At 47.0% G+C, this 11,957-nt stretch overlaps 1 long non-coding RNA gene across 1 annotated transcript; it reads left to right on the forward strand.

Annotated features, from left to right (window-relative positions):
• The first annotated feature begins 4,950 nt into the window (after positions 1-4,950).
• On the forward strand, positions 4,951-9,183 carry LOC140409127 (uncharacterized). Its single transcript, XR_011940285.1, has 2 exons — positions 4,951-6,246; positions 6,823-9,183. It is a non-coding gene; the product is annotated as an uncharacterized lncRNA (long non-coding RNA).
• The last annotated feature ends 2,774 nt before the right edge of the window (positions 9,184-11,957 follow it).

Consider the following 11,957-nt stretch of genomic DNA (forward strand, 5'->3'; position numbering starts at 1 on the left):
TGCAGGAGGTTTAGAGGGGATTTGAGAAAAAAATATTTTCACCCAGAGGGAATCTGGAATGCACTGCCTGGGAGAGTAGTTGAGGCAGGAAATGTCACAATCTTTAAAAAGTATTTGGATTAGCACTTGAAATGTTATAAGATTCAAGGCTATGGGCCAAGTGTTGGGAAGTGGGATTAGTGTAGATTTGGGGTAATTTCTTGTTGGCGCAGACTCGGTGGGCTTCTTCTATACTGTATGATTCTATGTCTCCTTACATTACAACAGTGACTCCACTTAAAAAATAAATATCTAATTGGCTGCAAGCCAACTTGTGGCATCCTAAGGTCATGAAAGGCACTGTATAAATGCAAGCCTTTCATTTACTTTCCTTTTCCCTTACAGGACAAGGTGGCACATAAATGCAGGTGACAGGAGCTAACCAGAGGGGAATAGGCTTTCTGGCTTGTCCTAAAACTCATGGAGCTGAGTCATTGTTAGTCGGAGGCCATGACCAGCACTGGTGTTGTAACCATTAATGATATCCTCACACCAATCCTCTTTCATGCATCCCACTTTTCCCTCATACCACGCGGGGATCAGGGGTTATGGGGAGAAGGTAGGAGAATGGGGATGAGAAAATATCAGCCATGATTGAATGGCGGAGCAGACTCGATGGGTCAAGTGGCCTAATTCTGCTCCTATGTCTTATGGAGCCCTTCTGATTTACAAGCTGCAGATGGTGAAAGGGTGCTCTTCTTGAATTTCACTCCCCCAACCTCAACTTTGTGCCTTTTTCCTTCCACATTTTCAATAATGAAATCTGCTCGGGCAGTGGAGGCAGATCAACAACAGAGTGAAGTTGATTACACAGGACTGCCCCTTAATTTTGTACTCACAGTTCTGGCGATGACACTGTGCATTTGTTGGAAGGTTGGTCAGAACTGGCATCGGCATGTGGTGAGACACTGGACGTGAGTGAGCCGTGGCCAGGACAGGCTGCAGCTGCCATGTTTGCCAGGGGGAGATGTCATATAGAGGTTTCGCTGATGAGGGTTCAGCTTAATGCTGATGGGACGCACAACAAAATGCTTGGTGCATTGAGAAGCTTGCCAGAGAGTCTGCAGGCTGTGTCAAGAGCATGGTGGAGGCCAGCATCAACTTAGCTCAGGACTTTGCACAAACCTCTGAAGCAAAGTTATCGGTCAGTAAGAATGTCGGGTTGAAGTTACAGGCAGATCAGCCATGATCTTATTGAATGGCGGGATAGGGTCGAGGGGCTGAGTGGCCTACTCCTGCCCCTAATTTGTACGTTTATGTGTTTGTAAGTTTGAAACCCACCTTTCCCAGTGATGCACGATCAATTACACTCAAAGACGAGGATGTAACATAACTGAAGGCTTTAATCGACTAGAACTGTTCCCCAGCAGCTTCGGTACAGAAAGTGAGGGCTGCTGGGATGGCATTGGTTCTTATACCCCGCCTGTCAAATGGTAAACTCCTAGGTTTAACCAATGGTCTTCGGCCTCTTGAGTACTGTAATACCTGATAATACCACACCCAGCTTGAAAATGTTAGCAAATTCCATTTGCACACTTGTGAACCCAACCATGATACACCAACATCTGAGGGCTGAGGTTGTAAATTCTATTTCAGCACAAGCAGCAAGCCAAACCAGTCCCCAAATACTGCCCTGGAAGCTGATACTGTTGGCATCATGGATGTGGGTTATGGTGCTGAAAGGGGCTGGCAGAGTGTCACAGCAATTCAGCAATCCAGCCTCCCAATGCCTTTCTAGAGGCAGTGACAATGGCTCCCCAGAGCACAAATCTGCTGTCCTTTAGGATGATAGCATTGGTCCTCCCACCCTGCCCCAGGAACCAGTGCCCTTGCTGATACCTGTCAGCCTGCCAGCAGCTCAAGGCCATCTCCGAGGTCAACTGAAGTCTCCTCCAGTGAAGGTCAAAAGACTCCGCCAGAAATACTACAGCCAATCGCATTTCATTGTGGCATGAGGACAGACAAGCACACGGAAGATTGGCACCAAGCCAACGGGGGAAGATAATTACATTTGTTTGCAATATGGCATGATCTCATTTATAAATTTGATATGGGAATGTTTATTTTCTTGTGGCTTTTATTTTTGCAGTGAGACCAAGTAGATGTTGTGATGCTCAGTAGCAGAGTAGCTGTTGTCGAATGAGTAATTGTGGTTGCAATTGGTGGGACCACATTCAAATTGCTACTTTTGTTTCTTCCTCTTCCTCCTGCTCATGGTTCTGCTCCTCATTTGCGCGCCATATAGCTTGTGACAAGGTCTGTCCCCTCATGATGTTGACATCAGGTAACGTGCAGCAGAGGAACATGAACCTGGACTCTCATTCCGCAAGGCTCCTCCAGAGAGGCTGAGGCAGGAGAAGCATTGTTTCAGCACACATTTTGTATGGCAACATAGCTTTCATTGAGTGCATACTGCTCTATGTTATGGTCCAGAGACATCAGTGATGCCATCAGTCCCTAGCCTTGTCGCTCAGTAGCCATGCTCTGGGTTACCACGGTGGCTCAAATGCAGCTGGCACAGAGACTGGCACAAAATGAAGGCCCCATGACTGTTGTCAGGATGCCAGACATTGATCTGCACGATGTTTTGCCTATGCTCACACACCAATTGGATCAGCTGGAGTGAGTGGAATCCCTTTCAGTTCTGATACTTGGGAGAGTTGACATGTGTCAGCCGCAAAGCAATGCTATAATGATAATCTCTATTAGTGTCACAAGTAGGCTTACATTAACATTTGAATGAAGTTACTGTGAAAAGCCCCTAGTCGCCACATTCCCGTGACTGTTCAGTTACACTGAGGAAGAATTCAGAATGTCCAATTCATCTAACAAGCACATCTTTCAGGATTTGTGGGAGGAAACCGGAGCACCCTGAGGAAACCCACGCAGGGCTGTACACAAGTTAAATAACATTGGCGGGGATTCTCCCCTACCCGGCGGGGCGGGGGAATCCGGCGTAATGGAGTGGCAGGAACCACTCCGGCGTCGGGCCGCCCCAAAGGTGCGGAATTCTCTGCACCTTTAGGGGCCAAGCCCTCACCTTGAGGGGCTAGGCCCGCGGCGGAGTGATTTTCGCCCCGCCGGCTGGCGGGAAAGGCCTTTGGTGCCACGCCAGCCGGCGCCGAAAGGACTTCGCCAGGCGACACATGCTCGGGAGCGTCAGCGGACGCTCACGGCATCCCTGCGCATGCGTAGTGGATGGGGTCTCTTCCGCCTCCGCCATAGAAACCATGGCGAAGGTGGAAGAAAAAGAGTGCCCCTCGGTGGGCCCCGATCGCAGGCCAGGCCACCGTGGGGGCACCCCCCGGGGCCAGATCACCCCGCGCGCCCCCAGGACCCCGGAGCCCGCCCGCGCCGTCTGCCCCCGCCGGTAGGCACCTGGTTCAATCTACGCCGGCTGGCGAGTGTTGGCAGCGGCGGGACTTCGGGCCGGAGAATTGCCAGGGGGAGCCCGCCGACCGGCACGGCGTGATTCCCGCCCCCGCCGATTCTCTGGTGGTGGAGAATTTGGGACATGGCGGGGGCGAGATTCACGCCAGCCCCGGCGGGGGGTCGGAGAATCGCGCCCATTGTTTCCATTTTCCAATTAATAAGGCTGCAGATGCTTTTGAAGCATTTATTATATTCATACTTATAGAGGAATAAAAGGATATTTTTTAAACCACTTGCAACTCAAGAAGGAACATAACATGAAAGACTTAGCTTTAATACCAGGATACAAAGATGAGGTAAAGACATTGATCAATATTTTTTCTGAGAGGAAATTTGATCGAGGCATGAAGGGTCTGGATAGATTAGAAAGGGAGAAACCTTGCATTGGTGGAAGAGAACCAAAGGGGAACCAATTTAAGGTGATTGGCAAAAGGATCACCAGCAAACTGAGGGGAAACTTCTTCACACACTGCGTTATTAGGATCTGGAATGCAATGGCTAAGCATGTGGTGAAGACAGCTGGGGAAAAGGCAGGATAGTGTCACTAGGTGCATTGCTCTTTCAGAGAACTGGCATCGACAGGATGGGCTGAATGGCATTCCTCTGTGCTGTAACCATTCTCTGATTCTATATGTGGAGAGGTGAATGGGGATAAGAAATAGAGCGTGGTGAGAAATCAGGAACTCTCTTGCTTCTCCTGTCCATGGACCCATTATTCCTTCCCAACCACCCCTCAATCCACGCACTTTTGATGGCTGACTTACAACAGATGAGTCCATTTTCTCCCCCAATATTTTCAGAATTTTCTTGTCTTTTTTTATTTCAAAAATACCGCCAGACAACTGCTGGGACTGTTGAGGCACAAACAGAAATTATATCAAATGTCAAAGCATGGACCTGCTCTCCTCCGCCGCCCCAACCCGCCTCCCCCCCGGCCCCATCAAAGATGATTGATTCCTTGATGTGGCTCAGTTCCAAGGGCAGACAGTCATTCTCCAGTCCTTTGCTTGGATGGACTTGGTGTCAGCAGAATGTGTTACCAGGCAGTTCTACAATGAGGGTGGAAGGACCACAATGTCTGAACTCTGTCTGATTGTCGAGAGTGCTCCCAGAATGAAAAAAAACTGTTCAAAATTGTCAAAAACCAGTAGACCAGTACTACTGGAGTCCCACAAGCAGTTCGACCAGTACCAGTCATTTCCAAGTTTTACTGTTCTTTTCTTTTGGGGGACATCACTTATAGCAAGGTTTTTCAAACCCAGGGTCGTGACCCACAGGTGGGTTGCGGGCAGTTGTCGAGAGGGTCGCGGAGTGATCGGTCGTGACGCTCCCAATCGCGGGAGGAGCGTCCAACCGCCGGGACCGGATTTTAGATTGAGAATTCCGGCCGCGCCTGCCAGCAGCCACAGCATTTTGCCTTGCTCCATCCGATTGGCATCCAGATTATCCAATAGGTGATTAACTTTCCTAACTTCACATCTGACGTCTACATGTTCCACAGACCAATAGGAGGAGGCGGGGGCGGTACCTCCGGCAGTGGGACTGTTGGAGCTCGGGCCCTGTGAAGGACACGGAGAGCGGCCGAGTGAAGTTTGTGTGAGGGGTGAGAATGGTGGGTCACAATGCTGGCAGTCAGCACCAGTTCACTGGCTTCCACAAGTACTTCAATGCCGACACCATCACAGGGAGGAGGAATTATGTCATAGCCGCAGAAAGAGGGATTGAAGTAATTTGTTTGTTCTTCAAACTGAGATTCAAGAAGAAGGCACCAGCAGCAATCACAGAAAATAAATTATGTGTGTGTTCACCTCTGGGGCAGGGCAAGTGAAATTTGAGTATCTGCATGTGAAATCTGTGTGAATGTTTGAAATCTCTGCAATCGTGCCACTGTAATAGAGTATTATCAGTTATCAGTTTTCACAAATAAAACTCATGGGACAACGTGTGCTGTTTAATAAAAAGAGAATGCCTTCCACATGCATGCCCCCTCAGATAGATCCAGCAGTGCACAGGCCCGGTGCCCAGTGGAGCAGACTGCCACCTGACATCGGCGCGCTTTCCCAGTACCATCGCCTCCTAATGTCAGCACACTGTCCCAGTACCGCCTCGTCCTGACCTCAGCGTGCTGTCCCAAGTCTAAATTTCTTATTAAAAGCTGCAGAGTCTTCGCGTCAGAAGTGGTCACGCATCCGACAGGTACACTGATGTCACGCGATCCGTGCTTTGGACACAAAGTCCTGAAGGAGGGAGTCTCCATTTTGTAGCTGCCGCAAGCAAGCAACAGGACTGTGTGAAGAACTGAAGATGGATCAGTTTGTAATAAGGAAGGGAGGGCCAGAGACACAAAAAGGCCAGAGACTCACAACTGAATCTGCTGGAGAGAGCTTCCCAAGAGACTCCACAGCAAGAAAAAGCAGTGCTGGTGTGAGCTCCAAGGCCTCTGATGAACAACCTATTAAGAAGAAGCTGAAATCAGAAACAAAGGAGTATAAAGTTGATTTCTTGGAGCATGGCCTTATTAATTGTGCCAATGCAAATCAGGTTTCAATGCCCATGTGCGTTATGTACAGGGAAGTATTGACAAATGAAAGATTAAACATTCAAAACTTCAAAAGCATTTCAAGACTAAGCATGGCGAGTTCAATGACAAACCTCTTGATTTTTTTCAAAGGGTGCAGCGAAAACTTAAACTGAAGCCCTTGGCAGAAATGTAACATTGAATAACAAAGCAAGTGAGATCGTGAGGACAAAGCAGGCTCACCTGTCACATTAAAGGTAAGCAAAAATGTCAGTCATGAAGTTCGGTCAGCATGTGTCACAAAGGGTGGCTGGAGTGGGTCGTGAAGTTCGGCTGGCATGGGCCCTGAAGCTTGGCTGGCCGGCATGGGTCCGAAGGTTGACCGGTTGGTAAAAATTGGTCCCGGGCAAAAATGTTTTAAAAACGCTGACTTTAACACCCCTAATTCCAATCTAGCTATGATCAGCTAACTTGGTAAAAACAAATGATCCACTCTGAGGATCTTCCTGGCCTCTGTGTTAACACTGCGTGCTCATTTCATGAACCCATTGAGCTGACTTTGTTCACAAAGTTAAACATTTAGGTTAAATGTTTTCCCCCTTTGGTAACGAGCTAATGTTTGGTGCTCCACCTGGTTGTGTTGGTCAAACCAGGTGATGACTACAAAACCAACACATTCCACACAGGGGTTTAGTAAGATGATAAATTTAGCATCCCGAAAGTGCAGCTTCCTGCGTTCCATTACCAAAGACTTGCACAGCTGGCCTTCAGTTGCTGTACCAGATGCACATTTTAGCAGCAGTTGGTTCAATACATTTTTTTTTACCTTTCAGGATGAGGCCATTCAATTCAAGAGATTGATTCAACCAGAGGCTTAAAAGATATTGAATCATCTGTTGTCGGAACAGTTTGCTGTGGACCTAGCAAATGCAATCTGGGCTGTGCAATGTTTGCATGATGAAAACGCAAAAAGAGTAGCTTATTTTAATAAACCAGTAAGGAATCGTAAAATTGATTGGACCAGCTGGCGCACAGGACATGCATCCAGCTGACCCAATCCATTTTACCATGCAGGATCAATCCTGATGCTTGTACTATAACTCGGCTCACTTGTTTAGGTCAATACGTTTAAATTGTAACTGTCCGCTGCAACACAGGACTACTTGTGTGCCAAACAGCATAAGCAGCAAGTAACAGAGCTAAGCGATTCCACAACAAATACATCAGATCTAAGCTCTGCAGTCCTGCCACATCCAGCCGTGAATGCTGGTGAACAATTAAACAACTTACTGGAGAAGGCTCCACAAATATCCTCATCCTCAATGATGGAGTAGCCCTGCACATCTGTGCAAAAGACAAGGCTGAGGCATTCGCAAAAATCTTCAGCCAGAAGTACCGAGTGGATGATCCATCGTGGTCTCCTCTGGAGGTCCCCAGTATCACAGATGTCAGCTTTCAGCCAATACAATTCACTCCACATGATATCAAGAAAAGGTTGAAGGCACTGGATATTGCAAAGGCAATGGGCCCTGACAGTATTCTGGCAATAGTACTGAAGACTTGTGCTCCAGAACTTGCCACACCCCTAGCCAAGCTGTTCCAGTACAGCTGCAACACTGGTATCTACCTGGCAATATGGAAAATTGCCCAGGCGTGTCCTGTACACAAGAAACAGGACACTCCAACCCAGCCAATGGCCACCCTATCAGTCTACACTCCATCATCAGGAAAGTCATCAACAGTGCTACCATGCAGCACTTGCTCAACAATAACCTGTTCACGGATGCTCAGTTTGGGTTCTGCCAGTGTCACTCAGCTCCTGACTTCATGACAGCCTTGGTTCAAACATAGACAAAAGAGCTGAATGTAAAAGGTGAGGTGAGAGTGACTGTCCTTGACAACAAGGCAGCATTTGACTGAGTATGACATCAAGGAGCCCCAGCAAAACTGGTGTCAATGGGAATCAGGACAAAAACTCCATTGGTTGCAGTCATATCTGACACAAAGATGGTTGTGGTGGTTGGAGGTCGATCGTTTCAGCTCCAGGGTATCACTGCAGGAGTTCCTCAGGGGTCGAGGCCCATCCACCTTCAGCTGCTTCATCAATGGCTTCCCTTCCATCATAAGGTCAGAAATGGGGATGTTTGCACAATGTTGAGCACCATTCACGACTCCTCAGATAATGAAGCAGTCCATGTCCAAATATAGCAATGCCTGGACAATATTTAGGCTTGGGCTGACAAGTGGCAAGTTACATTTGTGCCACATAAGTGCCAGACAATGACCATCCTCTTACAAGAGAGGAACTAATTATTGCCATTTGACATTCAATTGTATTACCATCGCTGAAGACCCTGGGGGTTATCAATGATCAGAAACTGAACTGGGCTAGCCATATTAATACTGTGGCTACCAGACAGGTCAAAGGCTAGGAATCATATGGCAAAAAACTCACCTCCTGACCGCCCCAAAGTCTGTCCACCATCTACATGGCACAAGTCAGGAGTGCAATGGAATATTCCCCACTTGACAAAGCAGCCACTTGATTGTTACCCCTTCCACAAACATTCAATCCCTCCACCACTGGAAATAGTGGCAGCTGTGTGTACCATCCACACAATGCACTATAGGAACTTACAAAGGTTCCTTAGACATCACTGTCATGGGAGTGTCGCTTTAAGAAATGATTTTGTCTTATCACATGGCTTCAGTGATGTCATTGTGTGGGTGTAGCTGGGCTGTGGCTCTGAGTTTTACTTTCATTTTGGTTTGGGCTTGTTTTGGTAGCTCTGAGTTTTTTGCTTTCGTTTTCACATTTGGCTGCTGTATTCAGCAGACAAGTATCTTGGAATGTCTCTACTTCAGTTTAAAAGCTGTTTCCAGATTGCTTGATAACTTGAAAAGAAATAATTGCTTTCTGGAAGAAATTCAAACCTGCTGTTTTGGAAAGGACACAAGAGCATCCAAACCAGGTCTGAGTGCTGTGTGCTGGGCCACACCTTTGAAAAGGATTTTCAGGTTTATGGGATCTTGTTATTAAGTTGGAACAGCTTAATGGGGTAATATATTGAGGGTTATACATAGAATACTGTAGCTGTGTGGGGTATTTATGTTCGTAGTTGATAACAATGCTGACTGTGTGTGTTTATAAAAATGTTAACTAAATTCGTAGAATAAACTGTTTTTGATTAAAAGTGCTTACGGCCTCTGTTGAATAACACCTGTAGGGCAGGCCGTTGTGCTCATTATAACCAAACTAAATAAACAGCTGTGGGTCAGGTGAACTCCATGATATACCTTTGAGTTTTCTAAACCCTGGCCCATAACAGCACCTTCCAAACCCATGACCACTACTAACTAGAAGGACAAGAGCAACAGATACCTGGGAAAGCCACCACCTGGAGGTTCCTCTCCAAGTCACTCAGCATCCAGACTTGGAAATATATCGCCATTCCTCACTGGTTCAAACTCCTGGAACTCTCTCCCTAATAGCACTGTTGGTGTACCTACATCTCAGGGATTGCAGCTGTTCAAGAAGGCAACTCACCACCACCTTCTGTAGGGCATCTAGGGATGTACAATAAATGCTGGCCTGACCAGCGACGCCCACATCCCGTAAAATGAATTTTTAAAAAACAACTTCCAATTCTCCACTGACCGCAAGATCCAGGCCAAAGTTTTTTTTAACCCAGTCAGTGATGTACACCTCAACTTCTCCACTGGCCACAAGATCTGGGCCAATTTCAGTTGTGTAAATCATACAATCATAGAATGTACAGTGCAGAAGGAGGCCATTCAACCCATCGAGTCTGCACCGGCCCTTGAAAAGAGCGCCCTATTTCAGCCCACACTTCCAACTTAGCCCCGTAACCCAGTAACCCCACCTAACCTTTTTGGAAATGAAGGGCAATTTTAGCATGGCCAATCCACCTAACCAGCACATCTTTGGAGTGTGGGAGGAAGCCAGAGCACCTGTAGGAAACCCACACAGACACGGGGAGAATGTGCATACTCGGCACAGACAATGATCCAAGCTGGTAATCGAACCTGGGACCCTAGAGCTGTTAAGCAACTGTGCTAACCACTGTGCTAACATGCTGCCCACAAGTGTATTCAATTGTAATATGTTTTGTTTCACAGAAGAAAGCTCACTCAACCTGAACTCAGTGCAATTTGAAGCCACTTGAACTGGCAAAAAAAATCTGAAACAGAACAAAATCGGTGAGGAAGAGAGTACAAAAATTCTAAAGAAACCATATTCACTTCAAGGTGCTAATAAACAAAATGGACATGCGTTGAGAACTAAAGGGTAGCATTCTTATATGATCGTGACATTATTCAGACACAGAATAGGCTCAACAGGATAGGTTTAGCAGTGCGACAGTCAGCCCAGAATTGGACCAGTACTGGGCTATTGCTAAATTGATCTGGCAATTGGACATCCCTGGTGGTTTCCACACAGCATGGATTTCAGTATTAAAATGAAGGTCCCTGTAGGACACATTCATACCTCCAAGCACCTGACGCACTAGGCCTTAATCTCAACCAGAGATTCTTAGCAGTCTGGAAACATGCTCCAGAAATGTAATGCAGAGCAATCCTTGCACCGTAAATAGGGACCGGTTTAGCTCAGTTGGCTGAACAGCTGGTCTATTCATCAACGAGGGTTAAATTCTCGTACCGGCTGAAGTTATTCATGAAGGTCTGAATTCTCAGACCTTGCCCCTCACCTGAGGTGTGGTGATCCTCACGTTAAATCCACTAGTTAGCTCTCCACCTCAAAGAGGAAAGCAGCCCACAGTCATCTGGGACTATGGCAACTTTACTTAACCCGTAAATCGCTGTGTGGATTTGATCCGAGAACAATTTACGCTTAAATCACAGGAGGAAGCTGTTTGACCCATCATAACGTACCAGATCTTTATAGTCCCACTGCCTGACTCTCCCATCCCCACCCCCAGCCACACCACCACCATCGTGCAGTGCTACATTTCTTTAGCTTTTCAAGTATATCCAGGTCCTTTAAAAGGTGAATCTGCATCCATCACATTTTCAGGGGATGCAGATGCTGCAACAAAGAAGTCTTCTCATCTCTTTCTGCTTCTTTTGTCAGTTCCATAAATCAGAATGAATAAATACAGAAGCAAAATACTGCAGTTGGTGGAAATCTGAAATAAAAACAGAAACATTTGGGAAATATTCAGTAGGCCTGTGGAGAGAGAAACTGAGTTAACGGCCTGAATTTTCATCCTTGAGGCGAGTGAGGGAGTCAGGAACATTCTTGGCTCGGCATGCCCGCCTCGGGAGAAAGTGCCCGCCACGGTGGGATCTTCGTAGCTAGGGCATGGGTACAGGCTGGAGCCTGGCCAGCCTACCCGGGAATGAGTGTGAGGACAGCCACGGGGGTTGCTTAGTTGCTTGGGCTGTGAGGTGCGCTGTTTAAAAGTCCCACCTCTGTGACGTGGGACTCTGTCCCAGTGAGGAAAAACAAAAATCCTCCAGTCCTTATCCCTCACAACATCCTCCCCATCCTCCAAACATTCCCAATGCCACCTTATACTCCACCCGCCCTCTTAGGTCTCTCTTGTCCGCATGCCAAACTCTGGCAATTCCATGCCCCAAGACTCACTGTAAACTTTCTAGATCCAAGGAACACTATGGTGTATAATGGCAGATCTAAAAAATAAGTTTTAAAAAATCTAATCCATGGATAACTTTCCCCTTTGCTTGAAGAAAAAGCTTGGAGAAGCTAATAAAAGTGTCAATTAGCCGTTGATGTTTCAAAAACCGCAAATCACATGCCCTTGAAACCATCTAACTTGTATCAATAAACATTGTGAAGCTAACCCCAGAGATCAGTGAGTCTGAGCTGCCAATCAAACAATGTTTCCTCTGGCGAGCCGGTGTTCTCGTATTTCAATATCTGTCTGGGCTCTCATCTAAACAGACATAATGAGGCACGGGAATA

Source organism: Scyliorhinus torazame, chromosome 3, assembly GCF_047496885.1.
Source record: "Scyliorhinus torazame isolate Kashiwa2021f chromosome 3, sScyTor2.1, whole genome shotgun sequence".
Taxonomy (NCBI): Eukaryota; Metazoa; Chordata; class Chondrichthyes; order Carcharhiniformes; family Scyliorhinidae; genus Scyliorhinus; species Scyliorhinus torazame.